Source organism: Hyperolius riggenbachi, chromosome 9, assembly GCF_040937935.1.
Source record: "Hyperolius riggenbachi isolate aHypRig1 chromosome 9, aHypRig1.pri, whole genome shotgun sequence".
NCBI classification, from domain to species: Eukaryota; Metazoa; Chordata; class Amphibia; order Anura; family Hyperoliidae; genus Hyperolius; species Hyperolius riggenbachi.
Genome location: NC_090654.1, coordinates 217,920,918 through 217,943,609, shown reverse-complemented (window position 1 = coordinate 217,943,609; position 22,692 = coordinate 217,920,918). Strand labels below are relative to the sequence as shown.

The 22,692-nt window shown below is 45.0% G+C and overlaps 1 protein-coding gene across 5 annotated transcripts in view; it reads right to left on the bottom strand.

The window, feature by feature from the left end:
• Nucleotides 1-22,692, bottom strand: part of PLXNB1 (plexin B1) — a 319,785-nt gene that overhangs the window by 154,096 nt on the left and 142,997 nt on the right. Inside the window, exon 1 of one of the 5 annotated variants that reach the window (XM_068254006.1) lies at nt 4,659-4,738. The exons of the other annotated variants lie outside the window; for them this stretch is intronic. The gene's annotated coding sequence lies outside the window, so the exon portion shown is untranslated. Of the gene's footprint in view, nt 1-4,658; nt 4,739-22,692 lie in introns of those variants that run through there. 5 annotated transcript variants of the gene reach the window in all.

Sequence of the window (22,692 nt, the reverse complement as noted above, 5' to 3'; positions counted from 1 at the left end):
TTATGTATAAATGATTTAGTCAGTGTTTGCCCATTGTAAAATCTTTGCTCTCCCTGATTTACATTCAGACATTTATCACATGGCGACATTTATTTACTGCTGGCAGGTGATGTCAGTGGAAGGAGGTGCTGATTGCTTTTTTGGCAGTTGAAAAAAGCTGTTAGTTCCCACAATGCAACAAGGCTCCAACAGTGTGATGTCAGGAGGCGTTTCACCACAAATTCAGCCAGACAGGGCCCCCTGATCTTCCGTTTGTAAAAAGGGAAAAAAAGATTTCTCATGGGAAAGGAGGTATCAGCTACTGATTGGGATGAAGTTCAATTCTTGGTTACGGTTTCTCTTTAAAGGAAACCGATATGGCACCCTCCATATGTCTCTCACCTCAGGTTCTTTAAAGAAAACCTTCAGTGAAGACACTTTAGATTGTAAGCCTTTGGCAAGGTTTTTTCCAGAGCCTTTCCTTCACATAGGAATGCTTCTAAAGGGTACAGTAAATTGACCTATCTGCAATTACGCTGGCATTATCCCTCATCTAGCCTCCATGAATCACTGGGAAACCAGCCTAGCATAATGGTCAGCCATTACCAAGATGGAAGAGATTACTCCCTACCGCTGTATAAGCATACCAGAATCCCCTCAGACACTCTGAAGTGGAGTTGTAGCAACACAACAGAAAAAAATATTTTACTTCCTGCTTTGTGCAGACTTATGAACCAATGAGACACAGAGGATTGTAAGAGTATATGCAACACCAAGAAATATACTATAGTCCTGTTATTGATTTATTACAGTAAAGTTGTAAGTACAGATTGTAAGAAAAACATATCATTTAGTTACAAAATACCTTGTATAGTGATAATATCTGTAATATAGATTTTCTGTACTAAAAGTGGAGTAACCCACAGTAAAAGGGCAAATGCACTGACGTTTTATGGCATAGGCAAACCAGCAGTTGTCTAGAATGTAGCCTACTAGGTAGGTTACCGCAGAACATTGCAGACTCACTGAGACAGGTTTGTCAGATCCAGTGCAAAAACACAAAACAAAAAAACTTGATCAAAAGTTTAGCAGTTAGCCTTAAAAAATGTACACCTGAGGTGTAAATAAACGAATGAAATAAGCAATTGTATCTATCCTTCTCCTAAAAATGACTTAAGATATCTCACAGTTTTATTTTATATTTAAATCTACTTTTTAAGTTTTTACTGTTTTATTGTTTTTGCTTAATGACACATTCATTGAAGTATGCCGGAGCTAAAATCTACAAACTATTGACGCATTTTATCACTTTCCTGCTCTCAGAAGCCATTTTCTGCAAGGAAAGTGTTTTATAGTTGTAATTTCCTATCAGTGAGGGTCACACTGTAGTCTGACCCAGTGCTGACTGACAGAGGAACAGCCACTTACATACCTGATGTTTAACTCTTTCAGGCAGAGTAAGAAAAAGAGGAACACAGCATAGTTATTTGTGTGCTAGTCACTGTACATAACCTTGCCTATCTCTTCATGTCACCTCAGGTATCCTTTAAAGTGACCAATCAGAATAATTGACCTGGGCACCTGTTCCCCCTTTAGGCTCCCTGCACACTGCATGCGTTTCTGATTTTTAATCAGTTTTTACATCCGATTCTGATTTTTAATTGTTACTGCATGCTGCGTTTTTGACTCAGTTCTTCTGTTGATTGCATTCAGGGAAAATCGGAATTTCAAATCGAAATCAGAAACGGAATTGGAAAACGTATTTGCAGTGTGCAGGGAGCCTTACTCCTTAAAGGGGAACTGAAGTAAGAGGTATACGGAGGCTGCCATATTTATTTCCTTTTAATCAATACCAGTTGCCTGGCAGCCCTGCTGGTCTATTTCTTTGCAGCAGTATCTGAAAAACACCAGAAACAAGCATGCAGCTAGTCTTGTCAGATCTGACATTAATGTCAGAAACACCTCTGCTGCATGCTTGTTCAGGGGCTATGGCTAATAGTATTAGAGGCAGAGGATCAGCAGGAGGGCCTGGCAACTGGCATTGCTTAGATGGAAATAAATATGGCAGCCTCCATGTCCCCTCTCACTTCAGTTGTCCTTTAAACTGGTTTTAATAAACCCGCACCATGGTTCTTTATACAATCTTTAGGTACACACGCTGCTTACATTAAGGAATTAATGGGATGAAAATACAATGAAAGTATGGGAAATTACGGAGAAAGGGTGCGAACACCACACAGCTAGCCCAGTAATTTTTTAATACCCTAATCAGCAGTTAAAAATTACATAACAATGAAGTGGCGGATAACATTAACTTGCTTAATAACGTCGTAAATGCTTGTTGTCTCAGAGACTTTAGGTCACCACCAGAAAAGCAGAGAACCCGGGTATTCATAACGTATGTCAAATTCTGCAAGTACCGGGAGTTCCCATTTTACAGATTCCTCAGTGTTCAGAATAATTCAGGAAGGAACCGATTCAGAAGGAATTGTTACCTACCACACACAGCAGATTGTTAAATTTCATAGATTACATCAGGGAATCTGCTGAAAATTGATCAAGCTGCAGCACTGCACTGTTTGGTGCAGATCCATCTCGTGCTCCTCCGGGGACCCTGCAGAGTGTGGGCAGCGGAGCCCACACACTTGTCTGCCCATGCACCCCTCCCTCCTGTATCCTTTTACCATCCCTGCTGACCCACACTCTCCTGTGCCCTGTCTCCATCCTCCGCTGGCTGACACGCTCTTCCTGTGTCCTATCTACACCCCCCTCCCCCTACAAGCTGACACTCTCCTCCCGTGTCCTGTCTCCATCCTCCACCGGCTGACACGCTCTTCCTGTGTCCTGTCTCCATCCTCCGCTGGCTGACACGCTCTTCCTGTGTCCTATCTACACCCCCCCCCCCAACTAGCTAACACTCTCCTCCTGTGTCCTGTCTCCATCCTCCGCTGGCTGACACGCTATTCCTGTGTCCTATTTACACCCCCCCGCCCCCCACGCACACACACACACTAGCTTACACTCTCCTCCTGTCTCCTGTCTCCATCCTCCGCTGGCTGACACGCTCTTCCTGTGTCCTGTCTCCATCCTCCGCTGGCTGACACTGTGTCCTATCCCCCCCCCCCCCCCCCACTAGCTGACACTCTCCTCCTGTGTCCTGTCTCCATCCTCCGCTGCCTGACACACTCTTCCTGTGTCCTATCTACACCCCCCCTCCCCCTACTAGCTGACACTCTCCTCCCGTGTCCTGTCTCCATCCTCCACCAGCTGACACGCTATTCCTGTGTCCTGTCTCCATCCTCCACCGGCTGACACGCTATTCCTGTGTCCTATCTCCACCCCCATCCACCCCCACTAGCTGACACTCTCTTCCTGTGTCCTGTCTCCATCCTCCACTGGCTGACACGCTATTCCTGTGTCTTATCTCCACCCCCCCCCCCCCCACTAGCTGACACTCTCTTTCTGTGCCCTGTCTCCATCCTCCGCTGGCTGGTGCTCTTCCTGTGTCCTGTCCCCATCCCCCACTGGCTGACACGCTCCTCCTGTGTCCTGTCTCCATCCTCCGCTGGCTGACACTGTGTCCTATCTCTCCCCCCCCCCCCCACTAGCTGACACTCTCCTCCTGTGCCCTGTCTCCATCCTCCACTGGCTGACACGCTCTTCCTGTGTCCTATCTACACCCCCCCCCCCCCCACACACACACACTAGCTGACACTTTCCTCCTGTGCCCTGTCTCCATCTCCAAGGGCTGGAGTGTTCCTCCTATGTGTGGTCTCCATCCCCCGCTTGCTGACATGTTAGTCCTGTACCCTGTCTCCATCCCTGCTGGCAAGTGCGCTCTTCCTGTGCCCTAATCCGCAACTGACCCACCACCTTTCGCGCAACAACCACCCGTTTGGAGCAATCAGGCGGCCATGTTGGGGCATCGATCTATGCCAGATTCAGTCAGTGATTAAATCTGCCGAGGTGAATCGATAAGTGTGAGCGCCTTAGCTCTCCAGTCTGAATTCCATCATCAATTTCTTGTGACCATCATTTACCTTTTCAATGTACAAAATTGTACCCGGCACTTGCCAACCCTTACCATTTTGGGTCTAGTCATGGGGTCTTTTGAATGTGATTTTTTTCAGGTGTTTGGATTACTTGGTGAAGGGTCTTCTGTTTTGCTGCATTCCTTCCATCGCCAGCTGATTTTACTTTTTATACATGTAAATTTAACTTGCCTGGACACCAATTTACTTTTTTTATGAACTGTAAACTGGGGCTTATTTTTGGAGTAAGGCTTATCCACCACTTATTTGGAGTATCCACAAAAATCCTGAAAATTCATGCTAGGATTTATTTTCAGGGTAGCTCTTATTTTCTCTCTGTATTGGAGAAATGTATTCACACAGGGCCCTTTTCCACTAGGCAACGTGTTGCGATGGCGGTACCTTATACTTCCACCACCAATTTTACCCTGATTGTGCAACAATCAGTTGAGTATATGAGTGCAACCGCAGCAAAGATCGATTGTGGTCCGGGAAAAAAAAAATTGTGTTAGTGGGAAAACCATCACCACGATTTAAATGGTAATTGCGGTGTCGTTGCGACTGGCAAAAGGGCCATGAACCACTTTTTGGAGCAGATTTAAGTCTAGTGAAAAAAAAAAAAGGAGTCCTTAAGATTAAGATACGTACCTACTAAGTAATTTTCCCAACGATTTTTCCGACCGGCTTTTTTTTTTCTTAGTGATGAGCAAGCGGTTCCACAATCTCGGGACGGGGATACAGGTGTGCGATCACATCAACGACATTAAGCAACGCGCGCAACAGTGACCTCAGGGAGAGTCACTGGATCCATCCTCCTCCATCAGTGAGTATTTAGCTTCACTCTCTGTATAGATCAATGTTGGAAAATCCTTTATACAGTGGCACAAACCGCTATAAAAATTCTACAACTATTAAGGGGAAAAAAAAAAAAAAAAAAAAAAAGAGAGGTCTTAATTCCTAACCAAACTATCCAAAAACTAATATAAAATTAGGCAGGCTTAGAAAGAGCTCAACTTGTCATGTATGGTGACAGCCTCCAACACATTTCCACATACACAGAAAGACACAGCAATTATAGGGAATGGGGAGATTCTATTGTCTGCGTGTTTTTGTTCACACATTCCAGCAAGGCGGCTATGCTGAAACTGAGCAGGACTGACAGCGCATCAGGTCGTCTCAGCCGTTTTGTCTTCCAAACAGGACGTGAGGCACATACCTAAGCGGTGTAAGGAATACACTGCCGGATCTATCCCGAGGCGCGGTGAGAGAGGGAAACCGCTGACTGAGACAAATGGACAGCGTGATGGGCAGAGAGACGAGGCCATAGCAACGACTTCTGATCGAATATTCTCACCTTAATGAATAGAACTATTGATGTTCTCCAGACTTTGGCGCTGGGGCCTCTCGCAGGTGGTAAGGACGCTCGCTCATTCCCCGAGCAATCGCCTGCGCAGCCATCATTCATACCTGCCATATCAATTACCAAGATAAAATGAAATACCTCTGTCATTTGTTAAGCTGTCTATTGCCAGGTCATTCTATGCACAGGGGAGGCTACAGAGCCATTCATTTTAATATGGCAATAACTGTGGCAGTGAGAATTGCAAGGATGAGTGCAAAGCAGGGAGAAGGGAGAAAAGACACTATGACCATCCTTAAAGGACCACTATCACAAACATCTTTAAGTGTAAAATAAACATATACACATACAACTAAGAAGTACATTTCTTCAAGAGTAAAAGGAGCTATAAATTTTTTTTCTCCTATGTTGCTGTCACTAACCATAGATAGTAAAAATCTGAAAACACTCACAGGTTTTGGATTACCCCATCTCCTCATGGGGGATTCTCAGTGTTTTCAATACAACTGCCAAAATAGTGTGCAAATAGGTAGGGGGGCAACCAACATCTTTGTATTGTTCCCTTCTAGGGTTTGTTTTTCAAATAAAATACTAAAAATCCCCCATGAGGAAATGGGCTAGTCCAAAACCAGTCAGTTCTGTCAGATTTCTACTACCTATTATAAGTGACAGCAAGACGTGTGTACATGTGTGTATGGGTTTACATGCATTTTACATTTTTATTTTTTGCAACAGTGATCCTTTAAAGCTGTGTGGGCAAATACATAAAAAAGCCACTAATCTAGTTATTTATTTATGTATTTAATAAAGGATCTCATGTGACTAATTTAGGGGAGAAGTCCAGCATGTGCTAAATGAAAGCTGTTCGCTATAACAGTTATTGCTTCTGTTTATTGGGTACTAGTTTCCCTTTGCTTATAACTCGCCTTGAAAGAATGCTGAAAACAGCACTTCTGCTATTGAAGCACTAAACAGTGTTGATAGCAAAGGGGGGTTAGGAAGAGCTTCAGAATCTTTTTCTTTTTCCTTTCCTTTTTTTAATAGCTCTCTTGCTGAGAGACCAGCCATAGTATTGTCTTCAGAGTAAACATGAACTGAAACCTAAAGGTGCGTAAACTTGCAATACTCTTGTAAAGCAGGGGTGTCACACTCAAATACAAAGTGGGCCGAAATCGCACACTACGACCTAGTCGCGGGCTAACCTCAATGGCCTCAATTCACTAAGCTTATCTCCTGTCTTTAATAACGTTTCTAGAGTTGTTACCATGGTGATAAGGCATGTCGTATTCAGGAAACATTTTACCTCAGGCAAACCTTAAGTTAACTCTTCTGTCTTTAAGTTAACTCTTCAATCCTTAAAATAACTCCAGAGTTAAAGACAGGCTGTTAATTAACTGCGTGTGAAAATAACTACAGAGTGTGAGGAAACGCGGAAAAGCCGCCGCGTGTGCCAAGAGCTAGGCGGCTGACTCCGCGTCCTACGCGGTGGTTTGCATGCGTCTAGCTGTGTGGTGGAACGCGGAAAAGCCGCCGCATGTCCTGACAGCAAAGCGGCTGTTTGCATGCAGCAGCGTGTGCTTGGTGTGGCTGGGTCTGTTAGTGCACCTAGACAGATGGAGAGCTATGCACGCGCGGGCCTGAATGCAGGACCTTTATACCAGCAGGGGAAGTGTCAGCTGATCAGGTAGGTCAGCTGACTCCTGTAGGACTCATGATTGGCTGAATGGTTCAGGCGGGGCAGCAGAGTCCAGCAACTATATATTCTGCTGCTTAGTCAGTTGCTGGTTGCCTGTCGTTGCAATCAATTTGTGGTAGCACGCAGACCCTTAGTCAGATCCGAAAGTGTGCCGGGACCAGCTGGAGCTGTAATCCTACACTTAGCTAGATTCTGTTGATAGTCTAAAGTACTAGTTTGATTGTGATTATCTGTTATGACTTTCTGCCTGTCTGACTACACTGCCTCTGTCTTCTGATCCTGTACTTTGTTTGTCTGTGAGTTGCCGACTTGGCCTTCTCGACCCTGAGAACTACCGTATATACTCGCATATAAGCCGACCCGCATATAAGCCGACCCCCCCACTTTTACTTAACAAACCAGTAAAAAATGATTGACCCCCATATAAGCCGGGGGTAGGAAATGCTGGCCGCCTTATTCCCCTAGTGTGTCCCAGTATCGCTAGTATAGTGCCCAGTATAGCTAGTATAGTGCCCAGTATAGCTAGTATAGTGCCCAGTACAGCTAGTATAGTGCCCCAGTACAGCTAGTATAGTGCCCCAGTAAAGCTAGTATAGTGCCCCAGTATAGCTAGTATAGTGCCCCAGTATAGCTAGTATAGTGTCCATTATAGCTAGTATAGTGCCCAGTGTAGCTAGTATAGTGCCCAGTGTAGCTAGTATAGTGCCCAGTGTAGCTAGTATAGTGCCCCAGTATAGCTAGTATAGTGCCCATTATAGCTAGTATAGTGCCCCAGTATAGCTAGTATAGTGCCCAGTATAGCTAGTATAGTGCCCCAGTATAGCTAGTATAGTGCCCCAGTATAGCTAGTATAGTGCCCATTATAGCTAGTATAGTGCCCATTATAGCTAGTATAGTGCCCATTATAGCTAGTATAGTGCCCATTATAGCTAGTATAGTGCCCCAGTATAGCTAGTATAGTGCTCAGTATAGCTAGTATAGTGCCCCAGTATAGCTAGTATAGTGCCCCAGTATAGCTAGTATAGTGCCCATTATAGCTAGTATAGTGCCCATTATAGCTAGTATAGTGCCCATTATAGCTAGTATAGTGCCCATTATAGCTAGTATAGTGCCCATTATAGCTAGTATAGTGCCCATTATAGCTAGTATAGTGCCCAGTGCAGCTAGTATAGTGCCCAGTGCAGCTAGTATAGTGCCCCAGTATAGCTAGTATAGTGCCCATTATAGCTAGTATAGTGCCCAGTGTAGCTAGTATAGTGCCCATTATAGCTAGTATAGTGCCCCAGTATAGCTAGTATAGTGCCCCAGTATAGCTAGTATAGTGCCCCAGTATAGCTAGTATAGTGCCCCAGTATCGCTAGGTAGTGCCCCAGTATCGCTAGTATAGTGCCCCAGTATCGCTAGGTAGTGCCCCAGTGCCCCCCCCCCCGCCTCCCCTCTCCCCTGCGGCCGCCGCTGCTTTTACCTTAGCAGGCGCCGCTTCTTCTATTCCCCTCCTCTCTGGCTCCGTGGGACAGCAGCACTCTTCACGGTGGCTGCTGTGATCAGACAGGAAGCAGCGAAGAGCGCGGCTTCCTGTAGCGGCGGTTGCTATGGGAACCGCTCTCTCTCTCTACTGCAGCCGCCGTGAAGAGCGCTGCAGTGATTTACGGAGCCGGACAGGAGGGGAATAGAAGAAGCGGCGCCGGGCAGGTAATTGCAGCAGTAGCGGCGGCCGCGGGGGGGGGGGGGGGGGGCGGGGGGGGGGTTAGTGCGGGGGGCTCGGACCACCATCACCAGCACCAGACTCGCATACAAGCCGACCCCCCAACTTTTGACCCCCTTTTTGGGGGTCAAAAATTCGGCTTGTATGCGAGTATATACGGTATCTCTATCGCTAGGAGATAGTTCATGCCTGTATGTGCTGGGCACCTGCTTCACAGGGCCAGTTCTGTATTTACTGGGCACCTGCTCCATAGGGCCAGCTCTGTATTTGCTGGGCACCTGGTCCTCAGGGCCAGCGCTGTATTTGCTGGGCACCTGCTCCTCAGGGCCAGCACTGTATGTGCTGGGCACCTGCTCCACAGGGCCAGCTCTGTATTTACTGGGTACCTGCTCCATAGGGCCAGCTCTGTATTTGCTGGGCACCTGCTCCCCAGGGCCAGCGCTGTATTTGCTGGGCACCTGCTCCACAGGGCCAGCTCTGTATTTACTGGGTACCTGCTCCATAGGGCCAGCTCTGTATTTGCTGGGCACCTGCCCCATAGGGCCAGCTCTGTATTTACTGCCCCAGGGCCCATCCTGTATTCATTGGGAACCTGCTCCTCAGGTTCCTCAAGCTTGTTACTATTCTTCTGTATTCTGATCTTGTACCTTGTCATTCTGATACCCTGTTGCCGAACCTCGGCTCGCTCTTAGACTCTGCATCTGACTCCTGATTCTGTACCCCGATATTTCTGATACCCTGTTGCCGAACCCTGCTTGTTTATTAGTCTCCGCCTCTGTGTTCTGAATCTGTACTGTATTTGTCCGTGTGTTACGACCTGGCTTGCCTGACTTCGAGAACTGACCTTACTGTTAGAGGCAGTTCCCAGATCTGTTAGTGACACTCTCTCCTAGGTGTCACTCACGTTCTGTCCTTCCTACGCTCCACCTGACTCCTCCCCCGGGAGAGTCCAGGCCTTCGGAAGGAATCTGTATTGCTGCAGTACTTCATACTGTACGGCACTTGTTTCTGAGGCTTAGTCCTCGAGGTATTACTGTTGCACCAAGCACTTACACTACTCAGGTGTTCAGAGGTTAGCGTTATATCGGATTATCGGTGATACTGCAGATCATCGATAATCGGGTATATTCTGCATTTTCGGTGATACTGCAGTTCACCGGTAATCAGACCCTCTCTCTGCTACACCGATCGTGACACAGAGGAGGTAAATTAACTGCAGAAGAGGGAAATTAACTACAGAGGAGGTAACTTAAGGAATGAAGAGATAAGATAACTCTCTCACTGTGTGGAGGTAAGTGTCTCTTGCCTTATCTCCAGCATGATCTTAGTGAATTGAGGCCAATGTCTACTGGCCACCTTCCCACTCATTAAGTTCCCAGGTGTCTAAGGGCCCCCCCTCCAACCACTATACAGTCCCCTGGTGTCTAGTGGCCCTCCCTCCTCTATACAGTTCCCTGGTGTCTAGTGCTTTCCCCCTACCTCCCCATGTGGCTTCCCTAGTGTTCTAGTGCCTCACCTTCAGTACAGCTTCCTGGGTGGTCTAGAGTGGGCCAAATATAATGCAAAGTGGGGAAACCACTTGAGGGCCAAATTTAACGGCTCGGAGGGCCAGATTTGGCCAGCGGGCCGGAGTTTGACATGTATGCTGTATAGCAATCAGTCTGACGAAGGCTTCATAGCTGAAAGCTTACTGCTTCTAAGTTAGCCGGTTACAACACTCTTCTTACAGCTAGTGCTTCTCACAGTTGATACAAATCCTGCAATAAATCTGCAGTGCGTCTTCTTCCTGCTTTCATGGAAGCAGATATAGGGTTAACATCCTGTATTTACAAATTAGCTGCTTTGCCGTGGCAGTCAGCTGACACAGCTGAGAGATCAAATTACAGTGGTGATTAGTCACAGATGAGGGGGAATTATGCAGGCTAAACTTTCTAAATACATACAGGGTGCATTTCTCTCTGCTTTCATTCTGCCCTTTAAATAACTTTGACCCTGAGGGCACATAGTTTCCCTCCTTACCACTCCCGCTGAAAGATGCTCTGTCCTATGCAGCCAACCCTCCTCTTTTTTTCCCATAGAAATAGATGCTTGGATCTGCCACAGCATGTGAGGTGTCTCTACAGCACTCTGTTGCCCCAGGGATAGAGTCCTGAGCACTTCGGGTGACCACCATTGTAGCATGTGCGCATATCTTGGGTACAAAATGCCATACCTTAAAAATAAAAAAATAGTACCTTTCCTGTACCAAAACTAATCTCCTGGCCCATTAAAATAGGTGATCCAGCCAGTTGGCTTGAAGAAAGTTTTGTATCCAATATCGACCTTGTAGGGGACAAAAAAAATAAATAAATAATTCTGAAATTCTTAAATGTCCATTCTGATTGACCCCATATTGGGGTAATTATGTGTAAATTCAATACATTTTACCTTTGAAAAAAATAAGTCCATTCATCCAGCAGATTCACTCACTTCTATTGAATCTGCCAATAATCTATTGCTCCCAAAACACCACATTGATCACCTTATTAAGTAAAATTTGGGTAGCTCATCAATCAAAAGGGTTATTGGAGATGTTAGATAATCTTGTGTGTGTAGTGAGTGTGTGTGGTGAGTGTGTGTGTGTGTGTGTGTGTGTGTGTGGTGTGAGTGTGTGGTGAGTGTGTGGTGAGTGTGTGGTGTGAGTGTGTGGTGAGTGTGTGGTGAGTGTGTGGTGAGTGTGTGGTGAGTGTGTGGTGAGTGTGTGGTGAGTGTGTGGTGAGTGTGTGGTGAGTGTGTGGTGAGTGTGTGGTGAGTGTGTGGTGAGTGTGTGGTGAGTGTGTGGTGAGTGTGTGGTGAGTGTGTGGTGAGTGTGTGGTGAGTGTGTGTGTGTGTGTGTGTGTGTGTGTGTGTGTGTGTGTGTGGTGAGTGTGTGCGTGGAATGAGTGAGTGATTGAGTGTGTAGTGAGTGATTGAGTGTGTAGTGAGTGAGTGAGTGAGTGTGTAATGAGTGATTGAGTGTGTAGTGCGTGTGTGCAGTGTGTATGTGTATAGTGAGTGAGTAGTGTGTGTGCGCGCGCAGTGTGTATGTGTATAGTGAGTGTGTAGTGTGTGTGCGCAGTGTGTGGTGTGTGTGTGTGTGGTGTGTGTGTGTATGTGTGTGTGTGTGTGTGTGGTGAGTGTGTGCGTGGAATGAGTGAGTGATTGAGTGTGTAGTGAGTGAGTGTGTAATGAGTGATTGAGTGTGTAGTGAGTGAGTGAGTGTGTAATGAGTGATTGAGTGTGTAGTGCGTGTGTGCAGTGTGTATGTGTATGTGTATAGTGAGTGAGTAGTGTGTGTGCGCGCAGTGTGTATGTGTATAGTGAGTGTGTAGTGTGTGTGCGCAGTGTGTGGTGTGTGTGTGTGGTGTGTGTGTATGTGTATGTGTATGTGTATGTGTGTGTGTGTGTGTGTGTGTGTGTGTGTGTGTGTGTGTGTGTATGTGTGTGTGTGTGTATGTGTGTGTGTGTGTGTGTGTGTGTGTGTGTGTGTGTGTGTGTGTGTGTGTGTGTGGTGAGTGTGTGTGGTGAGTGTGTGTGGTGAGTGTGTGTGTGGTGAGTGTGTGCGTGGAGTGAGTGAGTGATTGAGTGTGTAGTGAGTGATTGTGTGTGTAGTGAGTGAGTGTGTAGTGAGTGATTGAGTGTGTAGTGAGTGAGTGTGTAATGAGTGATTGAGTGTGTAGTGAGTGAGTGAGTGTGTAATGAGTGATTGAGTGTGTAGTGAGTGAGTGAGTGTGTAATGAGTGATTGAGTGTGTAGTGCGTGTGTGCAGTGTGTATGTGTATAGTGAGTGAGTAGTGTGTGTGCGCGCAGTGTGTATGTGTATAGTTAGTGTGTAGTGTGTGTGTGTGTGTGTGTGTGTGTGTGTGTGTGTGTGTGTGTATGTATGTGTATAGTGAGTGTGTAGTGTGTGTGCGCAGTGTGTATGTGTATAGTGAGTGTGTAGTGTATGTGCGCAGTCTGTATGTGTATAGTGAGTGTGTAGTGTGTGTGCGCAGTGTGTATGTGTATAGTGAGTGTGTAGTGTGTGTGCGCAGTGTGTATGTGTATAGTGAGTGTGTGCAGTGTGTGTGTGCAGTGTGTGTGTGTGTGTGTGCGCAGTGTGTGTGTGCAGTGTGTGTGTGCGTGTGTGTAGTGTGTGTGTGTAGTGTGTGTGTGCAGTGTGTGTGTGTGTGTGCAGTGTGTGTGTGTGTGTGTGCAGTGTGTGTGTGTGTGTGTGTGTGTGTGTGTGTGTGTGTGTGCAGTGTGTGTGTGTGTGTGTGTGCAGTGTGTGTGCAGTGTGTGTGTGTGTGTGCAGTGTGTGTGTGTGTGTGTGTGTGCAGTGTGTGTGTGTGTGTGTGTGCAGTGTGTGTGCAGTGCGTGTGTGTGTGTGTGCAGTGCGTGTGTGTGTGTGTGTGTGTGTGCAGTGCGTGTGTGTGTGTGTGTGCAGTGCGTGTGTGTGTGTGTGCAGTGCGTGTGTGTGTGTGTGCAGTGCGTGTGTGTGTGTGTGCAGTGCGTGTGTGTGTGTGTGCAGTGCGTGTGTGTGTGTGTGTGTGTGTGTGCGTGTGTGCAGTGCGTGTGCAGTGCGTGTGTGTGCAGTGCGTGTGTGTGCAGTGCGTGTGTGGTGTGGTTGTGTGATTGTGTGTTTGAGCAGATAGGCTCTGATTCAATCATCTTTTCTCTCACAGGACATGATTTTAGTCCTTATTTTAAGTACTTTCTTGCTTACAGGAAGCTAAAATGTATCATATTAATTAACTTTGGTCCTCTTATTTTTTCTTATCTATTTCTTAGTACTTTTTCATTTTCTAGGTTCAGTAGATAAGATAAAACATCTCCTTGGAGAAAACTCAGGGGAAGCGTTAATTAAATCACAGCCATTCTGTGGTACTGAACGGAGAACTACTGTAGTCTTTCAATTGATTCTCAATTACATTTCTACTGAAATGTAACAGAGATTGAGTGAATAAGGTGGTAGCATTGACCAATGGCACCAGATTGATTTTTAATCAGGGGATCGATCAATCGATCAATTGTAATCAACCTGTGTATGGCCATTGCAAGTGTGCGAATATCAACCTTTAACGTCAGTTTGCCCTCAAATCACACTTATGCATTGCTAATTAGATAATGTAAATTATGGTGCCAATTTAAAAAGCAGAAATATAATGTTGCCTTATAACTTCCACCCACATCAAAGATAAATGCCTGTCTAATTATAAAAGGCCTATTTGTACAACCAGAAAAAAACTGCTGCACTGTGCTTCTCAGCCTGCTGGTTTCCCATTGGCTGCACTGCAAGTCATGTGACCCAGCTGGCCAATGGGAGAGCATGAGGAGATCATGCCCCCCACCCACTGCAAGTGTATGGTGGTAACTGGCATATTAAACATTGATCTTGATAGTGTACATTGCTTATCTCAAGCTCATCTGCTAGCCCACAGGCTTGAATAGGATTTTACAGGTGAAGATGTTCTTGGAACGAGTTGCATTGCGCTATACATAGGATGGGGTGGGATGTCAGCTATTTTTACATAAAAAAAACATGAAAGTTCACATTTGACACTACTTTGTACATTTGCCCCTTTCTTTATAAATCTGCACATTTCTGTCCAGTACTGGCCTGTTCTATCAGTTTTGCATTAGTTTTCTATCCGTTTTACCTGACTGGACCGGAAATGTACACCTTTTATTTGTGAACACGCCCATAGAACACACATACAAAACAGATAGGACTGGCCCAGAATTGTACACCAAAGCCTTATGCTGGGAATACACAGCTTGATTCTGAGCCATTGAGATGGCTCGATAGAAAATTTCCAACATGTCTGATCTACTGCCCGATCGTTTCGCCGCTCGCTTCCGCATTAAAAACAGTGCAAAAATATAAGAAAAACGAGCGGAAAATAAGAATCTCCTGCAGAATCGAGCGGCAAAATCGAGCCATGTATGCCCAGCATTAGACTCGTCATTTACAGTAGATTTGAACACACTGAATGTGACCGTCCGTAACCATCTGCTCCATCAGTTCAGAGATTCTCACGGACTGACGGCTGCCTATACTTTCTTAGCTAGCCTGGAACACTCCCCCTATAGTGCCATGGGCTTTCTCAGCTGAGGCCACTCCTCCCCAGTGACTACCAGCCTACCATAGGCTGGATTGCAGAGGAGGCATTAAACAGGCAGCTGGATATTGCTGGGGAGGAAATTCAGCTGTAAATGCATTCAGTACTTTATTTTACTTTACAAAACCTGCAATATTTTTTTCAAGTCATCCTGAAACAATTTCTTATTAAATATCTATAAAACTGTGTCTGACCTTGGGCTCTAACAGCTTCCTTTAATTCAGCCACAGTCATGGTATTAAACAGAGACTGCCTTAGTGACTCCTTCTCAGAGGTTTTCCATTGGCTCTCTGTACCCGCTGGTAAGAGTGGTGCCATCCTCGCCCGCTAGCAGCCAGCCTTCTAGGTGCCAGGAAGAATGAGATTCCTGTACAAGTTTCCAGTCACTCCTCTGAGCTATTGATGCTCTTTGTTGGCAAGCTTAATTTGTCCTTCAATTCCATTTCAGCATCCCCAACTTTCCGTCCCTTAAGAGCTGTTAATCATCATTAATTCACATCTTTTTTTTTTTCCATCTGGTATCCGCCTGATTATCGGAAACCTACACCAGTGAGACAGAATTAAGAATGCCCTTTCTACTTTCAGTACGAAGTGGCAAGGCATTCCACATGGCTCAGCATGGCCAATCCCACAACTGTCACAGCCACAGGGCCGTACCTTGCTGGCATTCCTGGTCTGGGCTAAATAAAGAAAGAGAACCAGTCGCAATTATTATTGATTTATAAAGCACCAACATATTCCATGGTGCTGTACAGAGTAAGAAACAAACATGAGGTATTTAATAATACAATGGTATGAACTAAACAGAATTGGCAGACATCGTAATTACAGTGGTAACATAATGATTAAAATGTATAACAAATTCTAAGACACAAAAGTGTGAGAGAGCCCTGCCCTTGCGAGCTTACAATAAAGGAATAGGGAGGAAACAAGACGTGTGGTAGTATACACTTTGTATACCTAGCATTTTTAGGTTATCTAGGAACTAGTACAACTAGAGGCTGAAGGGGGAATGGCCTAAGTAAACGCTTAAAGTTTTCAAAGGTTGGAGAGTGACAAATGTGTTTTAGAAAGGGATTCCAGAGGAGGGGCAAGGCACATGAGAAATCTTGCATAAGTGAATGCGAGGAGGTGATTCTAGAGCAGGGTTGGACAAAGTTTTCCTACTACGGTAGGTCTCTCTGCCTCCAGAATTAAGTGTGCAGGGAATCAGTTGTTTCAGCGGTGATCTCCATGGTGATGGCAGTGTCATGTGACATATTGGCACGGTACTGACGGCACGTCACAGGATGCCACTGTTGCCATGGAGATCACTGCTGGAATGAGTGATTGGGTGAGTGCCTTGTGCTGTGGCGTTCTGCATCCAACTGTGAAAGGTCAGCAGGAGGAAGAGGGGGAATCAAGCCCTCTAGCGACAGCACGTCTACAAAGCAGTCGCGGGCCATAGATTGCCCATGGCTGTTCTAGAGGAGGACAGAAGGTGGTCCGGTGCAGATCTGAGGCTGTGGTTGAGTTGGTAAACCGAGTGAAAATTGTACATATTACATCTCACTAGATACTGAAAATCTGGGCACTTAGAACACTTTTTTCCCGTTAGCGTCCTCTTATTAGGCCTCAGTGCAAATACCTGCTGGCAGTTGTGGAAGTAGAGAGAAGTAAAAGCTGAAAATCCACTTAATCTACAAATCTAATGCAGATTCCCCCATGTGCAGCCCATGGTATAGGCTCAAGTGCCTAATAATAAATGCAGAAATACAGCTATGACTCCCAATCTAAAGGCAACCCACCTGCAATGGAGGTGTATGACAAAACGCTGCTCTGTAGTTTTCCTCAGCCATTTGTAATCACAAGCAAAGGGCACCTTCTGCATAAAACGTGAACTGCTAGCTGGAATAACAGCCACCCATAAATATTGAGACTGCAGGCACTTTAGCTCGGAGAGACGGTAATGCCTCTCATCTCTCTGCTTGTAAAGATGTCTCATTAGGGAATAGCTGTCTGATGTTTAAACATAAGATTACAAGCGCCTGTGAACAAAATCTCTTTGAAAAGATCTGGCAGAGACCAGGCCGGCCTAGATTTTTACTCTTGCTTCTTCTGCCAGACCCGAAATGCTTCTACCAACAAACGGGGTTCTATCAAATTCTTCAACCCAGAATGTAACCACTGAGGCTTCAGCAGCTGCTGGATTCTGGTGGGGCCATCAAAAAGGGTTTAAAGCACAACTCTGGCCAGTGAATTAAAACTTTACCAGTAGTGGGAAAGAAACCGATACAGAGAAAGGCTCCTGCTGATCCCGCTCCATCTACTCCTCTTTACTTCTCCCTCTGCACCACTGTAGTAGCAACAATAAACGTCCTCCAACCAGATCTTTGAAGGATGCCACCACACCCTGCTTCTAGCAATAAGTACTAGGAAAGGGTGTGGTGATGATTTAAGGGGCCTCTATCCTCCTCCTCTTCCTATAGTTCCAGTGACCGGAAGAAGTGGGATGAAAGGTCATAAAGATGCAGGAAGCACTCCCCAAACATTGCCCAGCCAGCCTCCCTCATCTCCAACCCACTACCCTCTAGAAATTCTACATACACAAGGGCAGGCACCCCCTCCTAGTGTTTCTTATTCTGCTGAAATGTATCAGATGACCATGTACCACCAATATTGGTGATGTCTCAAACCACACCAACAATGTAAGCATTTGTATTGCAGGATGTCAGATTGTACAGAGTTTTGAACGGCTCATGTATCTATGCTCCACACTATTTGTTTTGTACTATGTACAGCACTACGGAAGATGTTGGCGCTATGTAAATACAAATTATAATCATAATAAAAGGCACCTACAAATTAAAGATACTGAGGTTGTGGAACAGCGGGAGCTCCCTCGAGAATGTAAATATCTTGTCTTCTTAATTTCTTCCTTTTACTATCTGGGGATGACCTCTATAGCTCAACCAAACCCTGAAAATGAAAACCAAAACAGCAGGACTAGTGTTAAGTCTGACACATATACCAATGGCTACATCAGGACACCTTGCCACTTTTCATAGTGCAGTGGTGCACAATCCCCCAACCCCACCGCACTGGCACCCAGTTCTCACATCGTACCTCTGAAGGACTGCACATCACTGCACTATGCAAAACAGCAAGTCAACCAAGTAAGACGTGCAGGGTAGTTCTGGACTAACTAACACTAACACTGTCCATTTGTTTTACTTTTTTAAAGAGGAGCTGTCAGCCATACTATCTCAGATCCCCCCACATACACACATATTTAAGTAAATAAATACTTGCTCTACTTACATAACATATGTATTTGCACTGTCCACGTTCTGATTTTAGTGATTATTCTACTTGGGGGGGGGGGGGGGGGGGGGGGGGATTCCTTCTTAGCATTTCCCATTTTAGCTGTGGCCATTTTGAAGCCAATCCTGATGTAATTTCCTCCCTTTCTCTCCTCTGCCTGATTTGCCCTCCCTTCACTATAGAAAGTGTATTGTCTCAGCATGAGAAATATTGGCCAATCAGAGAGGAACAGATGTGGGAGGGCAAAACAGGAAAAGTAATAGTGATTTTACCTTTTGGATTGCCTGGATTACTTGTTTACCAGATAAAAATAAAGAATTGATTTTATGCCCGACAGTTACTCTTTAAGGGAAAGCTCTGGAGCAGAACATTGTGTAATTTTTTAACATTTTAAACCTGGGTGTCATCTGCAATGGGAAAAGAACCATCCTAATCCCAAGAATGGCATGTAAAACAGTGTGCAGAGTGTATTGCTGGAATGGCATGTCAACTGTCTAGACAAACCAGGGTTGTTATACACCTCAAGTCAAGCTGAGATGGAGCTATTAATCAACCAATAGGATTCTCCATTATCCGTGACTTATTACAGGACTCTGACAAGTGTAAACAGAGCGTACGAGTAACAGGAAAACTTTTCTAGCTGCATAACATTTTTTGGTACCAGTTCACAGAAAGTACTGACTGACCTACTGTATATTTGTGTCACTTCAAGTTGTGCTGCCCCACCCTCTAAAAGCTGAATGTTATATGGTGGGAGGAACGGCCTGCCACACAGCAGGTATTGATACAGATAGCCAGGATGGTGACAGAAGAAGGGGTTATAGGTTTAGGCAAGTATAGTCTGTACAATGTATTGCTGGCTGGCTCACCATGTAGCCATATTGTTTTTTTATGTTTAAACACTTGATGTTCATTATGGCATCTGCAGCCTGATTGATTGCTCAGACTTTTGTTCCAGTTTGCTTTACGTTGGTCGCTGTGAACTTGAATGCATGCACACCTTGCTGGGGACCCCCCCCCCTCCAGTCTTATCCCAACTTTAAGCCAACCTTTGAGTGCCACAAGCTGCGTTCACAAATTACATTTCAGTTTTCCTGTAACAGAGCCGGCAAAGTCAGTGAGAATCTGGGGCTCTTCCCCTTTAAAGGTGGCTTGAGACCCAGGAATTGTGCGTTAATTCCATTATCTAGCGCTGAATAGGCCGCTGTTAAGATGTAATCCTCTCTCTTGTGTGGAAGTCAAAGGTTTTCCCTGCTGGAAGGCAACCAGCCATGAAGGCTTCTCCATTGAAAGCCTTCGTTTCCCCGGGCGTTGGAATGTGACGAGGTGCAAAGAGGCTCCCGGGGCCCAGCTGAGAGGTTGTACTTGTGTCCTTAGAGGGAAACGCATCATGAAACGGGAAACAAATCTGCTGCTCAGACTCTGTCATAGTGGAATGGGTGACCTGACGGGACATCTTAAGGCCAAACCCCAGGCACACATCTAAATATAGCAACTTCATGTGCACAGTTACCAAATGGTACCTTGTCAGTGGCAACAAAATTCTTAGCTGCAAAAGATTTGCCTGACTAATTGCTTGTGTGTCCTGAACGTCACAGCTACAGAAGTTTGCAGCAGGATCATTAGTTGCAACTTCAGCTTGTCTCTGCATCATTATGCTGTTCACAAGGCAAGGAACTGACACAGAGATGGGTGTTTTTCAAGATCTCAGCCTGCAGCTGTGGTTGTGTGTCCTATAGAAAATGGCAGTTTGTAACCAGCTACTTTAAGGGCCGTAGTAAAAGAGGGACAGCGCTGCAATCCACCACAGAGAAAGAGCTGGATCTAGGGCAGCCCAACCCTTTGGTACAAATAAGAGTATGAAGAGAAGGTCCGCTCAATGTCTTTGAAAAGGTTTATTAAGGACTCACCCTATCCCAAAACAGCAATAGGAACACACAGCTGACATGTTTCGGACCAGAGTTGGTCCTTTGATATAGACAATACCGATGACCATACTCATAGGCCATACTCATGGGCCACAAGGGCCCATTCACACTGGGGATTGCAAAACACTAGAAAAACCACTAGTTTTTTGCAGAGGTTTTTTGCAGAGGTTTTTTTTGTTTTTCCCCTCTGTGGACATTTCTGCACTTTAAAGGGGAACTGAAGAGAGAGTTATATGTAGGCTGTCATGTTTATTTCCTTTTAATCAATATCAGTTGCCTGGCAGCCCTGCTGGTCTATTTCTCTGCAGTAGTATCTGAATAAAACCAGAAACAAGCATGCAGCTAGTCTTGTCAGATCTGACTTTAAAGTCTGAGCCACTGAAACACCTGAACTGCTGAATGCTTGTTCAGGGGCTATGTTTAATAGTATTAGAGGCAGAGGATCAGCAGGGCTGCCAGGAAACTGGTATTGCTTAAAAGGAAATAAACATGACAGCCTCCATATACCTCTCTCTTCAGTTCCCCTTTAACAATTGGACTGCGATTGCTCTATTAAAAAAAAAAACTTGCAGAAAAGCACTGCATCAGTATTTGTAGTAATATCAGTATTTGCAGCTCTCCAATTTCTAAGAAATTGCTGCTAAAGGGTGCTCGCAACCACCTACTTTAAAACTGTATAGGCAGTTTTTCTAACTGGTAAAAATGGCCAGACTTTAGCTGCGAGCAGCCACTAACCTTTAAGCTTAGGGATTCGTAAATGGCACTTTGCCGCCATGCGCCACCGGTAACTTTGGCACATGGTGAGCTGAATGGCGCTCACCCTGCTGACAGTGAAATTGCAGGCGGCGTTAATCACTACCCCCCCCCCAAGTGATAGCAATGCTGCACGGGCCATGCACTATAGCATTAGTATTATAGTGCTGCCCAGGCCTGCCTCGCTTAGGGAGGATTGTGAAATTCTATTTGGGAAATTGAATGAGCTCCTCCATTCAGACTCCGCCCCTCCTGACCACACCTCTCCATAGACCCTAGACCAGATTGGGAGGGGTTGGGAAGTGGAAGCTTCACCACACCTTTACACCCAGAATACGGCACACAAAAAAACCCTCACATTTTGTGCCCCAGAGCACAAGTCACATGACCACCACTGTTTGCAGCTAATTTGAGGCATTTAAAGCCATTTTCACAAAGTTATAATATTGATGATGGGTTATACAATCGAGGACACTAATGAGAAGAGCCTGGATAGGTATTTCTCATAGCTCAATCCAAACTAGAGTAGGTGCCATGTTTGGAGCAATCAAAAAGTTAAATGGTCAGATCAGCATGTGAATAGCCACCATAAAAAGGAAGTGTATAGGAAAAAAAAACAATTTCTAAAAATTACTTTTTTTTTTCTTTACAATAGTCATTTATAAATTATTTAGTGTTTGGCCATTGTAAAATCTCTCTTTTCCCCGACTTACATTCTGAAACTTCTCACTGGTGGCAGCCTCTATAGTCCTGTCAGGTGATCTCTGTGGAATGTTTAGTTACTAAAAGTTCCAAAGCCAGTCCAAACTTATGGAGAAACAGGTCATCAGTTTGATCAGCTGATTTGTAAGGTTCCGATTTGCTGTGAGGACTTCCTGGATTAATGCATGATCATAACCAGCAAATCAGAGCCTTACAAATCACATGCTTCCCCATGAGTTCCCCTAAGCACTGCCATCCCTACCTATCACATTGTCTCAGTTGAAATTAGATCACACCAAAGGTAATATCTCTCCACTCACCACTGCCACCATAGTACAATACTATGGAGATTTGCTTGTGCAGCTCCCACCCATGCGCCCCCCCCCCCCCCCCCCCCCCTAGTACTCCACCTGAAGGCTCTCCTAAAGAATTGATTTTTTCCAAACGAAGTCAATCTTAATCAAGAAAATACTTAAGTAAACAGGTGAAAATAGGTCAGTTTAGACTTACCTGGTAATGAAGTTTCTAAACATCTCAGTGTACGGCAGGAAAAGGAGGAGTCTGGAGTCTCTCCTTTTCCTGCCGTACACTGAGATGGTTCGAGAAAAACGGATGAGATAACCAATTGCATTTATCCTCCTACTCCTAAAAATGACTTTTTGAGATATCCCATGGTTTTATTTTTATACTTCAACATTTACAAAGTAGATTGAATGTTTTGTTGCCTCTGCTTAGTGGCAGTCTATTAAGTGTCCCAGAATTAAAATACATAAACTATTGACTTTTTTTTTTATCTCCCTCTGCTCTGAAAAGTTGTATTCCGCCAGGAAAACCTTTATGGTTGCAATCTGCTTACCAGTGATGTATACTATATTCCTGCCAAGACAGAAGCTGTCACTTCCATGCCTAAAAATTAACTCTTTCAAGCAGCAAAAAACAACAAGTAAAACAGCCTGGTTATTTATGTTTTGCACTGTACATACACATGTTTATCTCATCATGTCACACATTGCCAGGGGTACACTTTAATATTAAACAGATGTTTTTTTAGATTCAATGTTCTGTTTTTTTTTTAAATCAAATCTAATGTCTAATAATATTTGCATAATGTGTGCC